Source organism: Scyliorhinus torazame, chromosome 10, assembly GCF_047496885.1.
Source record: "Scyliorhinus torazame isolate Kashiwa2021f chromosome 10, sScyTor2.1, whole genome shotgun sequence".
In the NCBI taxonomy this organism is placed as follows: Eukaryota; Metazoa; Chordata; class Chondrichthyes; order Carcharhiniformes; family Scyliorhinidae; genus Scyliorhinus; species Scyliorhinus torazame.
In genome coordinates, this window is record NC_092716.1 from 224,027,779 (window position 1) to 224,041,268 (window position 13,490).

The window sequence follows — 13,490 nt, forward strand, 5'->3', positions numbered from 1 at the left end:
TAAACAGAAGACAGTGAGAGCCCTGGCTAAAGAGTTGGCGGAGACTTGTGGCGCAGGAGCAATTATACAAATGGCGGAGGGGAAAGGGTTGTTGTCGACTGGAAACCTGCCAATGGAGCAGTTGATGAGCTTCTGGTTTGGATTAGGTACTTGCTGTGCTGGGGCCTGCACTAGGGCCTGTTTTAACTCTGACACAGCCTATATGTCGTTGAATAGATTCGGACCAAGGTACTCATTTCACTACCCAGGTGGCGCAATGGGTAATGAGCCTATTTGGAATCAACCAATTGCGTTTCATCCTCAGTCCAGTGGGATCGTGGAAAGGATGAACCACACCTTCAAAGAAATGATCCTGAAGACTGTCCAAGAACATAACCACACTTGGGACAAAGTCCTGCCATTTGATCGAGCACGGAACGCGGTTTCCAGTTCTACCGGGTTCACCCCCCATGTACTCATGACAGGACGACCTATGAGAGGATTGAGCCCCTGCTAGGGCTGGATTTATTAGAACCCGAGCTCGCAGCCCTTAGCCATGAGACCACAGTCAAAATAATGCTGGAGAACGTTCAACTTCACAACTGGCAGCAGCTGTTAAAATGGGGAAAAGGAAAAAGCAGAGTAAAGCATACTTCGATGGCAAGGTGAACCCCATTGATATGAGGTCAGGCAGCAGGTAATGCTTCAAGTTTGTCAGCCAGAGACATTTCGATTCTCTCCCCCCCCTCTCCCACCGCCCCCAATATGCGGGACAATATTTGGTGGTAGATTGGCGTGCCCAACCATTTACTGGGTACTGATGGATTCCGGGAAAGTCGGATGCTACCATGTGAACCAAATTAAGGCATTTGGCTCGCTAAACAACTACCACCAGCACCATGTATAGCTAGAGAGAATTGAGGTAGCTGCCCCTGGGGTCCAGACCCTGACCACTTGCTGTAAGTTCCACCCCTACAGACCCGAGACGCAAAGCTCCATCTCATGTCCCCGAGGAGAGAGAAACAAGTCGGGATCAAGCTACGGACACTTGAGGGCACCTAGCGCAGGAATCCACGGAAGCACCTAGTATGGCGCTCAAATAGGGAGGCGGTGAAAGAGCAGGTCCCAGGTAGCCAGAGCTCGCCCATTTAAAAATCACCACCTCAGGAAGAATACTGGAACTCTACTATCTCTAATTGTAAATACGAAAATATACAGTGTTCGTTTTCCCTTGATCCACATTTTCTTCTTCCCTTGATTTCATGGAAGGTCTCCACAAAACTGCCTGTTCAGCCCAGAATTCACACAGGAAAAGTGCATCATCTTCTCGCAGTAGCAGACACTGGTTCTGTTCGATGAATAAACCGTACTTGAAAAATCCAAGGTCCAATTCCTGTAGTATCAGATGGGCCATCATCCCAATTTTACTTAAGCTTGTTTTCTGCTGGCGGGAACGGCAATATGAATCTCCACGAGCTTCTTCTTATTTCATTTTGCGTTTTCTCTCTCGCGCATGCAGCTTCCACTTGTATAACTCTGCCTTCTGGTATTAGCCACAAAACTCATTGTCCACAGGAGGCACAAATTTAACACAGATGCCTGGCCACCTCAGATTCTGGAACAAAGATATTATAAAAGGGGGTCAAGTAAAGAGCGTGAGCCAGCATCTGGTGGGAGGGAAAAGGGGAAGAAGGAATCAAATATTGGGAAATAATAACAGATGCTACCCTGATCTCTTTACAGAATGCATTACACACACACGGTTTGCAACTTGGGATTCTTCACCCTGGAATGGACACAAAGATACAGACCCATGGAAGGAACAAAAAGAACAAAGAACAATACAGCACAGGAACAGGCGCTTCAACCGGAAGTTTGAATTAACATACCCTGGATAAGGAACTAATACGCCGCCTGGATGTGGAAACGGTGATCTGGCGTCGCGACCAAGGGGTATATTAAGGACGCTCGCCTCCAAATGTTTTTCTTTTTCTTTGTATCTGCAATGGGATGTATACAAGTTGGGTTAGGGATTAGGACTGTTTGTCTGAGATTCTGATGCTTGGCCATCCAGGAACGTGGTTAGAGTTGTTTGATCTGGTTCGCTGATCAAGGGAGGGACTGTGGTAAAATGGCCAAAGGCCAGATATACAATTGGACACTTTAAATTAAAACCACAGTGAGACAGGCCTGATGGGAATTCAAACAGCCAAGTTCAAATATACTGGACAGAGACAAACAACCAGGGCAAGTCTGAGCCTGTCCTGTAAACAGGAGATAACCAGCCCCATTCAAATGGATCGATTATTGTGGATTGCACAGATGAATCCAGACATTCTGGTACCAAGATTTCCCGCCATTACCTTATATGAGATAAGGTTACATGCAGACAATGCACGTGAGGAAGGACCCTGGGGGGAGTTTCTGGTGTCCTGTAGAGTTGCAATTGGCAACTCCATTGGCTGTTGCAACCCTCACCCAGTTACTTCATTGGCTGAGGACCAGAGAAACTTCTATAAGGACGCAAAGAGGGGGATAAGAATAGACATCCAGGGACCCTCCCCAGCAAAGACTCGACGCAGAGGCAGCGGAGAAGAATCCACGGCGGACCAGAGAATAGATGAAAGAGGTGTGCGAGACACACCTTAGCAAACAATGGCTCTGAGTCAACTGAGGTTCAGTGGTTTGGACCTGCAGCTTGATGAAGGTCATCAGCATGGGTAGTATTAGAATCTTTGGCATATTATGTTTGGGATAATTTGACGGGAATAACTGTTTTATTGTGTATGTGAATAAATTTGGGTTGAATTGTGAACATATATTTGTCCTTTGTTCATCTCGCAAATAAGGGCACCTGGGTAAAACGGTTTATTAATAAACTGGTCGAAGTGGTTGATAATTTACAGACAACAGCAACTTTCAGCCTGAGGAGGTGGTGGTGTAGTGTATTAGAACATAGAACATACAGTGCAGAAGGAGGCCAATTGGCCCATCGAGTCTGCACCAACCCACTTAAGCCCTCACTTCCACCCTATCCCCGTAACCCAATATAACCCAATCCCGCCTAACCTTTTTTTTTTGGTCACAAAGGGGCAATTTATCATGGCCAATCCACCTAACCTGCACGTCTTTAGACTGTGGGAGGAAACCGGAGCACCCGGAGGAAACCCACACAGACACGAAGAGATCGTGCTGACTCCGCACACAGAGACCCAGCAGGGAATCGAACCTGGGACCCTGGTGCTGTGAAGCCGCAGTGCTAATCATTTGTGCTACCGTGCTGCCCTTCTTGTCACTGGACTAGAAACCAGAAACCCAGGGTAATGTTCTGAGGACCCGGGTTCGAAACCCGCCACTACAGATGGTGAAACTTGAATTCAATAAAAAAATCTGGAATTAAAAGTCTAGTGATCACCATGAAACCATTGCCGATTGTCATAAAAACCCATCTGGTTCAACACCGGTGCAAATTTCTCCTCTTATGCTGTTAGTCTTGCTGTAAGAACCTTTCAAAAGTATTGCACTTTGTGAATTGAGATGGAACTGTATTTTCTGAACAGTGTACCAAGTTCACAATTGCTGTTCATCAACTTCACTACCTCGGAGAAGCTAATTTTATATTTTGCAGAATGTCACATTTCTCCACAATAAAAATTCATATATTTTAAAACATAATTTGAATTTATTATACCTTCTATCTTAATCCATTTATTTTGTAATTTAAACATTTTAAATTAAAAGTAAAGCGATTCAGTGCTTTTTGCTTCTTGGTTTGCTATCGGTGAGAATACCTCAATGAGACTGACTACTGTTGACATCATTGCTGCTGCATGCTGCGAGATTCCCTTGATTTGATATTAATTGGCATCAGAAAAAGGGAAATCCATGGTGTAGAGATCACAAGATCTTTGTGGGTAGCTTTCTTGAGATTAGCATTGAAGCTCCATCGCTGACCACTAGATTTGGGCCAATCATTTTAAAAAGCTTGCTGTCAATTTATGACAGTCTACAAAACAAGTGCAAAGCTACAAAAGATATTTGCCTACATTCCAAAAATGAAATGTTTTCATTACTTTTCCAAAGTCACAGCCATTCATGGAAACATTGCCACAGTTCCCAAGAGGATTAGTATGATTATTATTATCGGATAAAGTTTAATATCGTAGCACCTATAAATTACTAAGGGATGGAAGAAATATTAATCTGTATTATGTTACTAAACAGATGGAAATACATTTTCTAATATTGGGTTTAAGCTATGGAACTATCTCTTGGTGCATTTTTATCAAACCAGTTGTTATCTTGTTGCAGTAAGAGAAAAACGCCTCACACTATATCTGTTCAGTTGTGATAACCAGTTTGTATTGTTGCAGCCCACTTTCCGTTATAAAAGCATGCAAAAGTTCACTGGTAGTAAATCCCTCTTCCTTTGAAATATGCAACGTTTGAAAGCTTTCAGAGATTCTAAATTGTTGAGAACGACAGATGAAATTACCCAATGAAATATATTGCAATCTACTGAAGCCTGTTATTTGACTGGCAATAATGCAAAATCCTAATGATGGAAAGGTTTTTTCCTCCAGCTAGCACAATATGTACAACTAAATATTTATGGTGGACAACAGCCATGCTACATTCACACATTTTCCTTAGTTACGACCCCTCAGGGGCCAAGCCCTATAGTGTACCCGGTTGCCCCCCTACACCTTGGAGTATGAACTCCCCAGGTGATTGGGGTGCAGAGCCTTCCCCCCCAATTGGGAGGAACCTCACAAGGAGATAAACCCCAAACTGAGAGCAGGTCGGAGTGGGTGACCCTGCGGAGTGAGGAGTAGTATAATTGTAGTATTGTGAGTAGAGTAAATAAACCTAGTTGTTATTCTGCCTACCTGGAGTAGCATGAAGTCCTTACCTTCGATTATCACACTGCCGAGGAGGATTAAGTGGAACTGCCCCAGCCACTGGACTTTTCCCCACTGACCAGCTTCATCTAGACTTGGAGAGGCCTCCGGCCCGAGCAGAGCGATGGGGCTGATTGGTAAGCTGTCACCATTTGACGCTGACAATTGGGCCCAATACGTCGAGCGGGTACAACTGTTTTTTCAGACAAACACCATCGCGGGTGATGAAAGGCAGCTAACCGCCATCAGCGGTCCAACCTATGCTTCATTTAAAAGCCTTGCCTACCTGGACAAGCTGGACACACTGCCGTTCGCAACACTGGTTGACTTGATCAAAAGGTCAATCATGGTCTGGAAATACCATTTCTACACGGCCTCGCATTATATTGTATACGGTTTCCCTCCTACATCTTGGAGTACGAATTGGGATGAACTTCACAGGATATAAAGCCTAACCGAGGGTGACCCTGCGGGGGGAGGAGTAGTATAATTGTCATAGTGTGAGTAGAGTAAATAAACCTAATTGTTACCCTGCCTACCTGGTGTCGTATAAAGTCTTACCTTCGGTATCACATTGCAGAAAAGGTAGAAATCAAATTTCTCCCTGGTTTGTTGGCATTCAAAGCTGAACACAGTACTTTGGCAACCAATCCCAGTCTCAACAATGACAGCTGACTTTGAGAAATGTCCACATGCTTTCACTTCACTGTGTGCCTCCTGTTGTTCAGGTTAGCAGTGATGAAAATCAAACCAGAATTGGAATGCAGTTTTGACAAGGGACACATAAAGGTTTAGTGGTATACCTGGATTTCCAAAAAGCATTCGATAAGATGTCACACATAAGGTTGAGAGGCAAGACAAGGTCGCATGGACATAATATATTAGCCTGGGTAGTGGATTGGTTAACTGCAACATGAAGCAAAAATGAGGCATAAACAGGGCACTTTCAAGTTAGTCGGCTGTGACTAGTGGAGTGCCACAAGGATCATTGCTGGGGCCTCAGCTATTTTCAATCTCTATTGAGGACTCAGATGAAGAGACAGAAAGTAATGTATCTAAGTTTTCTGACAATACACAGCTGGATGAAAATGTAAGCAGTTGCTAAACAATCCTGATTGTGCTAAGAATTACACTGACAACCAATTTAGGCTTATCAGACTTGTATGAAATTTAGCTTAATTACACACGCTTGAAGCTACATCTATTCACACACAGGGCCCTGTCCTTTGCAGACTGAAGTTCACCCATTGCACCTTTTTCAACTAAACAGAAGCTTCAGGGACAGTCATTTCCTGGTTGATTCCCCATGGCAATGCCTTGACCAATCGGAGTCAACCTGCCTTGATTAAATTTAAAGAAAAGCTCGACAATTAGCTGTTCTCAGGTGCATCCTGCATGGCAACTCCTCTACCAATCAACACTCTCTTCTCTTGCAGCACAAATTGTTGTTCGGGAGTGAGGGGGGATGCCTGGGCAGGGACTCTCTGGTGAGTGGAGGTGGGAAGGTATTGTGGGAGGGTGGGCAGTTTGGGCCATGAATGGGGGTCTTTGTGTTGATCTACAGGGGGGGAGTTGCCACGCTAGCAGGGATGCTGGTGAACAGAAGCGGGGGGGGGCAGGTAACTTGGGGTGGTAGGGGCTGGGGGGTGGTGGGGCAAGAGAGTGGAGAGTGGGGGCATGGGGAAAGAAGTGCGTTGGTGACGCAGCTGACTGTCGGTGGAGATAGGGGAGAGGGGGGATGGCCATTTTGAGTGGGCTTGGACAAGGGGTTGGGGCAGGGATAGTTTAGTTTTGGGTGGGTTAGCAGACTCAAGTGGGTAGGGGGGCCAGAAACTCCTGGTGAGGATAATGACTTGGAATGTACAGGGGTTGAATGGTCCAGTGAAGCGATTGGGGATGTTTGCGCACCTGAAATGTTTAAAGGCGAAGGTAGTTTTTCTGCAGGAGATGCACCTGTGGGTGAAGGATCAGGTGAGGTTGAGGAAGGGGTGAGTGGGACAGACTTTTCATTTGTGGTTTGATTCCAAGCCGAGAGGGGTTACGATTCTATTCTGCAAAAGGGTGGCATTTGTGGTGGCCACTGACAGGGGCGCAGGGGGTCAGTACGTGATGGTGAGAAGGGCTTTGGAGGGAGCGCCGTTTGTGTTTGTGAACGTCCATGCACCCAGTTGGCACAATGCAGAGTTTATCAATCCGGATGGATTCGGATTCACCTCAATTAATAAAAGGGGTGATTTCAACTGTGTGTTAGACCCTCGGATGGATCGGTCGAGCCCAAAGTCGCTGGCCAGATTGGGAATGGCAAAGGAGTTGGGAGGGTTCATTGACCAGATCGGGTATGTGGACCCATGGAGGTTTAGACATCCAGGTGAGGAGTTTTCCTCCTTCCCCCATGTGCACCAGGTATACACGTATAGATTTTTTTGCGGTGGGGAAATCGGTGCTCCCAGGGATAGTGGGGGCGGAATATGCAGCAATTGTGGTCTCGGGCCATATGCTGCACCACATGGAAGTCCGGCTGGGTACAGACCGGGCACGCCCTTGTGGAGGATGGACTTGGCGCTGCTGTTAGATAAAACGTTTTGTGAAGAGGTGGCTTTGGTGATAAAGGATGATGTAGAGTTCAACCAAAACGGGAGGTCTCACTCTCCACATTTTGGGAGATGTTGAAGGCAGGGGTGCGGGGGGAGGTGATATCGTACAAGGTCCATAGATATAAGGTGGAGAGGGCAGATAAACAGAGGTTGGTGGGGGCAATTTTGGATGTGAACCAGTGGTACCAGCAGTGCGGGTTCAATTCCTGTACCAGCTTACAGGCGCCGGAATGTGGCGACTCGAAATTTTTCACAGTAACTTCATAATTGTGACAATAAACGGTTATTATTATTATTCAAACGGCCCGACTAGGGAGCTTTTGGCAGAACATAAGAGGCTTCAGGGGGAATTTGATTTGCTGACAACAGGGAAGGCGGTGGGCCAACTTTGGCGATCGAGGGGGGTATGGAGGGAAGGGTGCTTGTTGGCACATCAGTTAAGATGATAAGTGGCCACGCGGGAGATAATGCAGGTGAGGGATGTAGGGGAGAGTTGGTAACGATGCCGGAGAAAATTAATGAGGCTTTGAGGCCTTTTATAGGCTGTCCCGGTCGGAGCCCCGAGGGGAGGAGGCAGAGATGAGTGCTTTTTAGATGGCTGGTGTTCCTGGAGGTAGAGAGAAGGAAAGGACAGGGGCTGGAGGCACCACTGGCATTACAGGAGGTAATGGAGTGCATTGGAGAAGGCGCCAGGGCTGGATGGCTTCCCAGTTGATCTTTACAAACAGTTTACAGCGGAGTTGCCCCACATCTTTTGCCGATGTTTAATGATTCGTTGGCATTGGAAGTGCTGCCGGCCACATTGGCTCAGGCATACATAGAACATACAGTGCAGAAGGAGGCCAATCGGCCCATCGAGTCTGCACCGACCCACTTGAGCCCTCACTTCCACCCTATCCCCGTAACGCAATAACCCCTCCTAACCTTTTTGGTCACTAAGGGGCAATTTATCATGGCCAATCCACCTAGCTTGCACACCTTTGGACTGTGGGAGGAAACCGGAGCACCCTTAGGAAACCCACACAGACACGGGGAGAACGTGCAGACTCCGCACAGACAGTGTCCCAGCGGGGAATCGAACCTGGAACCCTGGTGCTGTGAAGCCACAGTGTTATCCACTTGTGCTACCGTGCTGCCCACATTGATTTCTTTAATCCCCAAGAAGGATAAGGACCTGCTGGGGCATGGGTCATACATGCCTATCTCCTTTTTATACATAGATGTGAAGGTGTTGGCTAAGTTGCTGGCTAGGTGACTGGAGGGGTGTGTGCCAGAGTGGGCTCATAGGATCAGATGGGCTTTGTGAAAGGACGACGGCTGTACAGCAATATTAGGCACTTGTTGAATTTGGTTATGACTCCATCGAAGGGCAAGTTGCCGGAGGTTATTGTGTCTATGGATGCGGAGAAGACGTTGGATAGGGTAGAGAGGAGTATTTCTTTGGGCTCGGGCCTATGTTTATCTCCTGGATATGGTTAGTGCAAGTTCAAACTCAATAAGTTCTGATGATTTTCGGTGGTATAGGGACACAAGGCAGGGGCACCCGCTGCTGTTTGCGCTGACTAAATCATAGAATTTACAGTGCAGAAGGAGGCCATTCGGCCCATCGAGTCTGCACTGGCCCTTCCAAAGAGGACCCTACTGAAGCCCACGTATCTACTCTACCCCCGTAACCCCCACTTAACATTTTTTGGGACACTAAGGGCAATTTAGCATGGGCAATTTATCATGGCCAATCTACCTAATCCGCACATCTTTGGACTGTGGGAGGAAACCGGAGCACCTGGAGGAAACCCATGCAGACACAGGGAGAACGTGCAGACTCCGCACAGACAGTGACCCAGCCGGGAATTGAACCTTGGACCCTGGAGTTGTGAAGCAACTGTGCTAACCACTATGCTACCGTGCTTGGCCATTGCGCTCAAGGCATTGAGAGTGTTCGGGTATTGTTAGGGGAGATAGAGAGCATAAGGTTTCGCTGTATGCGGATGACTTGCTTCTGTACATTACAAATTCTTTGGAGTGTATGGATAGGATAATAAGCATATTGAGGAAATTGTATGCGTTTTCGGGATGCAAATTGAATGTGGCAAAAAGCTAAGTATTTCCATTGAATGCCCATGGGAGGAGTGCAAATTTGAGTGCCCTACAATTCAATCTGGTCAGCAGTAAGTTTAGATGTTTAGGTATTCAGGTGGCCCATGACTAGACCACAATGTATAAGTGGAACCTGGCTGGCTTGGTGGAGGGACTGAAGAGGTGGGACACCCTCCCGTTACCATTTCCAGTCCTTCCCGATATTCCTGCCAAAGGCGTTCTTCCAAAAAATGGACAGGTTAATTTTAACATTTGTATGGGCTTGCAAGATGCTGCAGATTTGGAGGGTTTCTTTTACAAAGGAGATGACGGGTGGGAGCGGGGGGGGGGGGGGGGAGATATTTAGGGCACGTCATAGGCAGTAAGGGGCTTCACAAGGCAACAAAGAAAAATGGAGGCAATATGTAGGCTTCTCGATCTACTAACGTGTCCCATTGAAGGTCTTTCCTGGGTCTCGTGAATTATAATGGCAAAGTTATTCCAAATTTGGTGACCCTTTCAAGTCCATTACACAATCTTATATGTGCGCCCCGGTGGCACATTGGTTCACACTATTGCCTCACAGCGCCAGACTCTGGCCTCGGGGACTGTCTATGTGGAGTTTGCACATTCTTCCCATGTCTGCCTGGGTTTGCTCAGGGTGCTCCAGTTTCCTCCCATAGTCCAAAGGTGTGCAAGCTAGGTGGATTGGCCATGATAAATTGCCCCTAGGTGGGATTATGGAAATAGGGCAGAGGATTGGGCCTAGGTAGCGTGCTCTTTCAGAAGGTCGGTGCAAACTCGATGGTCCCAATGGCCTCCTTCTGCACTGTAGGGATTCTATGTAACAGTTAATCTTGGAAATGGGACCAGAACTGAGAGCGAACATATCTCGCTGTCAAGCACTTCAGAGGTCAGATGCTTTGGTTCACTTTGACCCTAAGTTGCCCTTGCAATTGGCCCTAAACAATGGAGAGGAGACATTGATTGTCTTCGTTTCACACTCCCTAATCAATGCAGAGGCAAGGTACGCACAACTAGAGGAGACCCTCAGCATAATATTCGGTGTGAGGAAGTTTTACCACCACTTATAATGGCGCTCTTTGGGCTGCTGAAATCATCGACCACTCACATCCATCATCGGACACTACTCCCGGATTCCCTTAATGCCAGCCAGTAGACTTCAGAGGTGGGCCCTACTCCTCTCTGCACATACGCATGATATCAAATACAGGCAGTCAGAGCGGCATGCAAACGCAGATGCATTGTCCAGGCTGCCCCTGCCCTCAAGTGGGGGAAATCCGGTTGTGAGTTGAAGATTCTCTACTTCTCCCAATCTGAAAATGCACCGGTAACAGCAGCACAAGTGAAGAATGATACCAGAAATTACCTTGTTCTGAGCCAGGTGATGGACCTGGTCCTGAAAGGGAGGGGCAGTAGGAACCATCCAGAATTGAAGCCATATGTGTCCTGGCAGTGGGAGCAGTCAGGAATGGCTGTGTACTATGGGGAATGCAGGTGATCATTCCTCCAAATTTAAGAGACAAGGTGCTGGAGCAATTGCACCAGAGCCATCCAGGGGTGGTGAGGATGAAGGAGCTCGCCAGGAGCTATTTTTGGTTTGGATGATCAGATTGAGGAAAAAGCCAGTTTGTGCCAAGCTTGCACCAAAATCAGGAACGCACTACCATTGTCACCATTATACCCTTGGCCCAAGATGCCATGGCAACGTATCCACACTGATTTTGCCAGCCCCTTGTGGGTCACATTTTTTTAATGCTGCTGGTGGGTTGATGCCCATTTCAAGTAACCAGAGGTGACGATAATGAAGTCCTCTTCAGCTGACCGGACCATTGAGAAATTAAGTGAAATGTTCAAGAGGTTCAGAAACCATATAGATTGTGAGTGACAGTGGTCCTCAGCTCCTCGCACAGGAATTCATGGACATATGGAATGGCATTCAACAAATTAAGTAGGTGTCTTATCATCTCTCGACCAAAATCTTGCAGAAAGATTTGTGCAATCATTGAAGCACTCATTGAAAGTTTCACAGGGGGAAGGGGCGTGTCAATAGCTTCCTGGCTATGTACCAAACACCCCTCATGCCACTACCCAGAACTCACCGGCATATATACTGTTAAAAGGAAGCTACAACCCACGTTTGACCTTTGCTATCTGAAGAAACTCGCAAGCTTGTCGAGAAGAACCAATTAGCCCAAATATCCAGAAGGGAAAATAACTCCAAGAGGCACTCTTCTCTGCCTTAGTGAGCAAGTACAGGCCCGGAGCTACAACACAACTAACAAGTAGATACCTGCCACTGTACTGGCCCAGACAAGTCCCATATCCTACAAGGTCCAGACTAGGGACAAGATCCTGTGGTAATGGCATGCTGACCAGTTGTTAGCGGCACACCCCCCAAGTGTTGGAACAACCCATCACCACAGAGCCTCAAGAAGGGGCCTCGGTCTTGCTACCTTAAGTCAGCACACTGTCCCTGGGGCAAACCATCATAATCACTGAAGATACTGCTCGTGGACGAGACTATCTGTACACCTGCTAGGGATGAATCCTCTTCACCCGAGGTCCCCAGTATCCCTAAGGTGGGGAACAATCCTACATCCGATGTAAGGAGACAGACGACGCGAAACAGACCTTAGTAAATGTGACTCACATTTGTAACTAATGGAAACTGGTTTTCTTGTCTGAATAAATACTTCAACTGCTTGTGCATACGTGTTGCATTTGGGACTATGTAAATACTGGGGGCACTATGTAAATACTGGGGGCACTATGTAAATACTGGAGGTGTTTGCTTAAGGGGAAGTTTCAAAGTAAAGGGGGAGGGGATGTTCTATATTATGTGGGGGGCAGTGTCCCTTAAGAGGTGAGTCATGTGAGCACTGGTGACATTATCAGTCAGGTGCACAGGCTTTAGGCCCAGTCTTTGTATTTAAGCCGGTGAGAGTGCACAGCATAATATAAATTAAAAGCCTACCTGTTCAATTACAGCAATCCACAAGCTATATATTCTTTGGTTCTGACTGTGACCAGTAAATGGCCCAGTAGAGAATAAAAATAACCCAAAGCCTCATTCATTGTCATTAATCAATATCCCACCCCGTCAAGAGCAAATCATTGATGGCGCTGCAGAGGAGCGAACCCTTTAGCTCATAAAAGTATGGCAAGTCAGAAAGATGACCGTGAAGAGAAGGGTGCTGGCTGCCAACGGCCACAGTGTGAAAATGCTCATTAAAAAAAGACAAAGGAAAACGCAAGAAGAGACTCACTGGCCCAGTCTCCCTTTTGGACTGCCCTAGAAATGAGACACAAAAGGCGTTCCTTAAGGAATGCAGACAGGGCAGTCAAAATAAGGGACAATCCTTAAAATATAGGACGGTTGGTCACCAACTGGGGTTTAACAGTATTGGATTCACATGCTTGGCAGATGGCTTTCTAAATCCAATACTATTAAACCAAGAGAATGACCACTTAAAACGGACGGCAGGATCGCAACACTGGGCGAACTGACAGAGAAATTCCAGCTAGCCAGGGGGAATGAGCTAAGGTACCTGCAACTAAAAAACTTCCTACGAAAAGAGACAGGGACATACCCACAACCACCACGACAGACACTACTGGAAGAGTTACTGGACGCAAGCATACTAGATAAAGGAAACTGTAGTGACATGTATGACCGACTGGTAGAAGGGGCCGACACCGTATTGGACGCAACAAGAATGAAGTGGGAGGAGGACCTGGGGATCGAAATAGGGTGGGGACTCTGGAGCGAAGCACTGCATAGGGTCAACTCCACCTCCACATGCGCAAGGCTCAGCCTGACGCAACTAAAAGTGGTACATAGAGCCCACTTAACAAGAACCCGCATGAGTAGGTTCTTCCCGGAGGTGGAGGACAGATGTGAGCGGTGCCAAGGAGG

General features: G+C 47.0%; 1 protein-coding gene across 12 annotated transcripts in view; it reads right to left on the reverse strand.

The window, feature by feature from the left end:
* Nucleotides 1–13,490, reverse strand: part of stk33 (serine/threonine kinase 33) — a 244,685-nt gene that overhangs the window by 157,240 nt on the left and 73,955 nt on the right. For 6 of the 12 annotated variants that reach the window (XM_072466456.1, XM_072466453.1, XM_072466450.1 and 3 more), the window contains one exon: nt 1,869–1,979. The exons of the other annotated variants lie outside the window; for them this stretch is intronic. The gene's annotated coding sequence lies outside the window, so the exon portion shown is untranslated. The remainder of the gene's footprint in view (nt 1–1,868; nt 1,980–13,490) is intronic. 12 annotated transcript variants of the gene reach the window in all.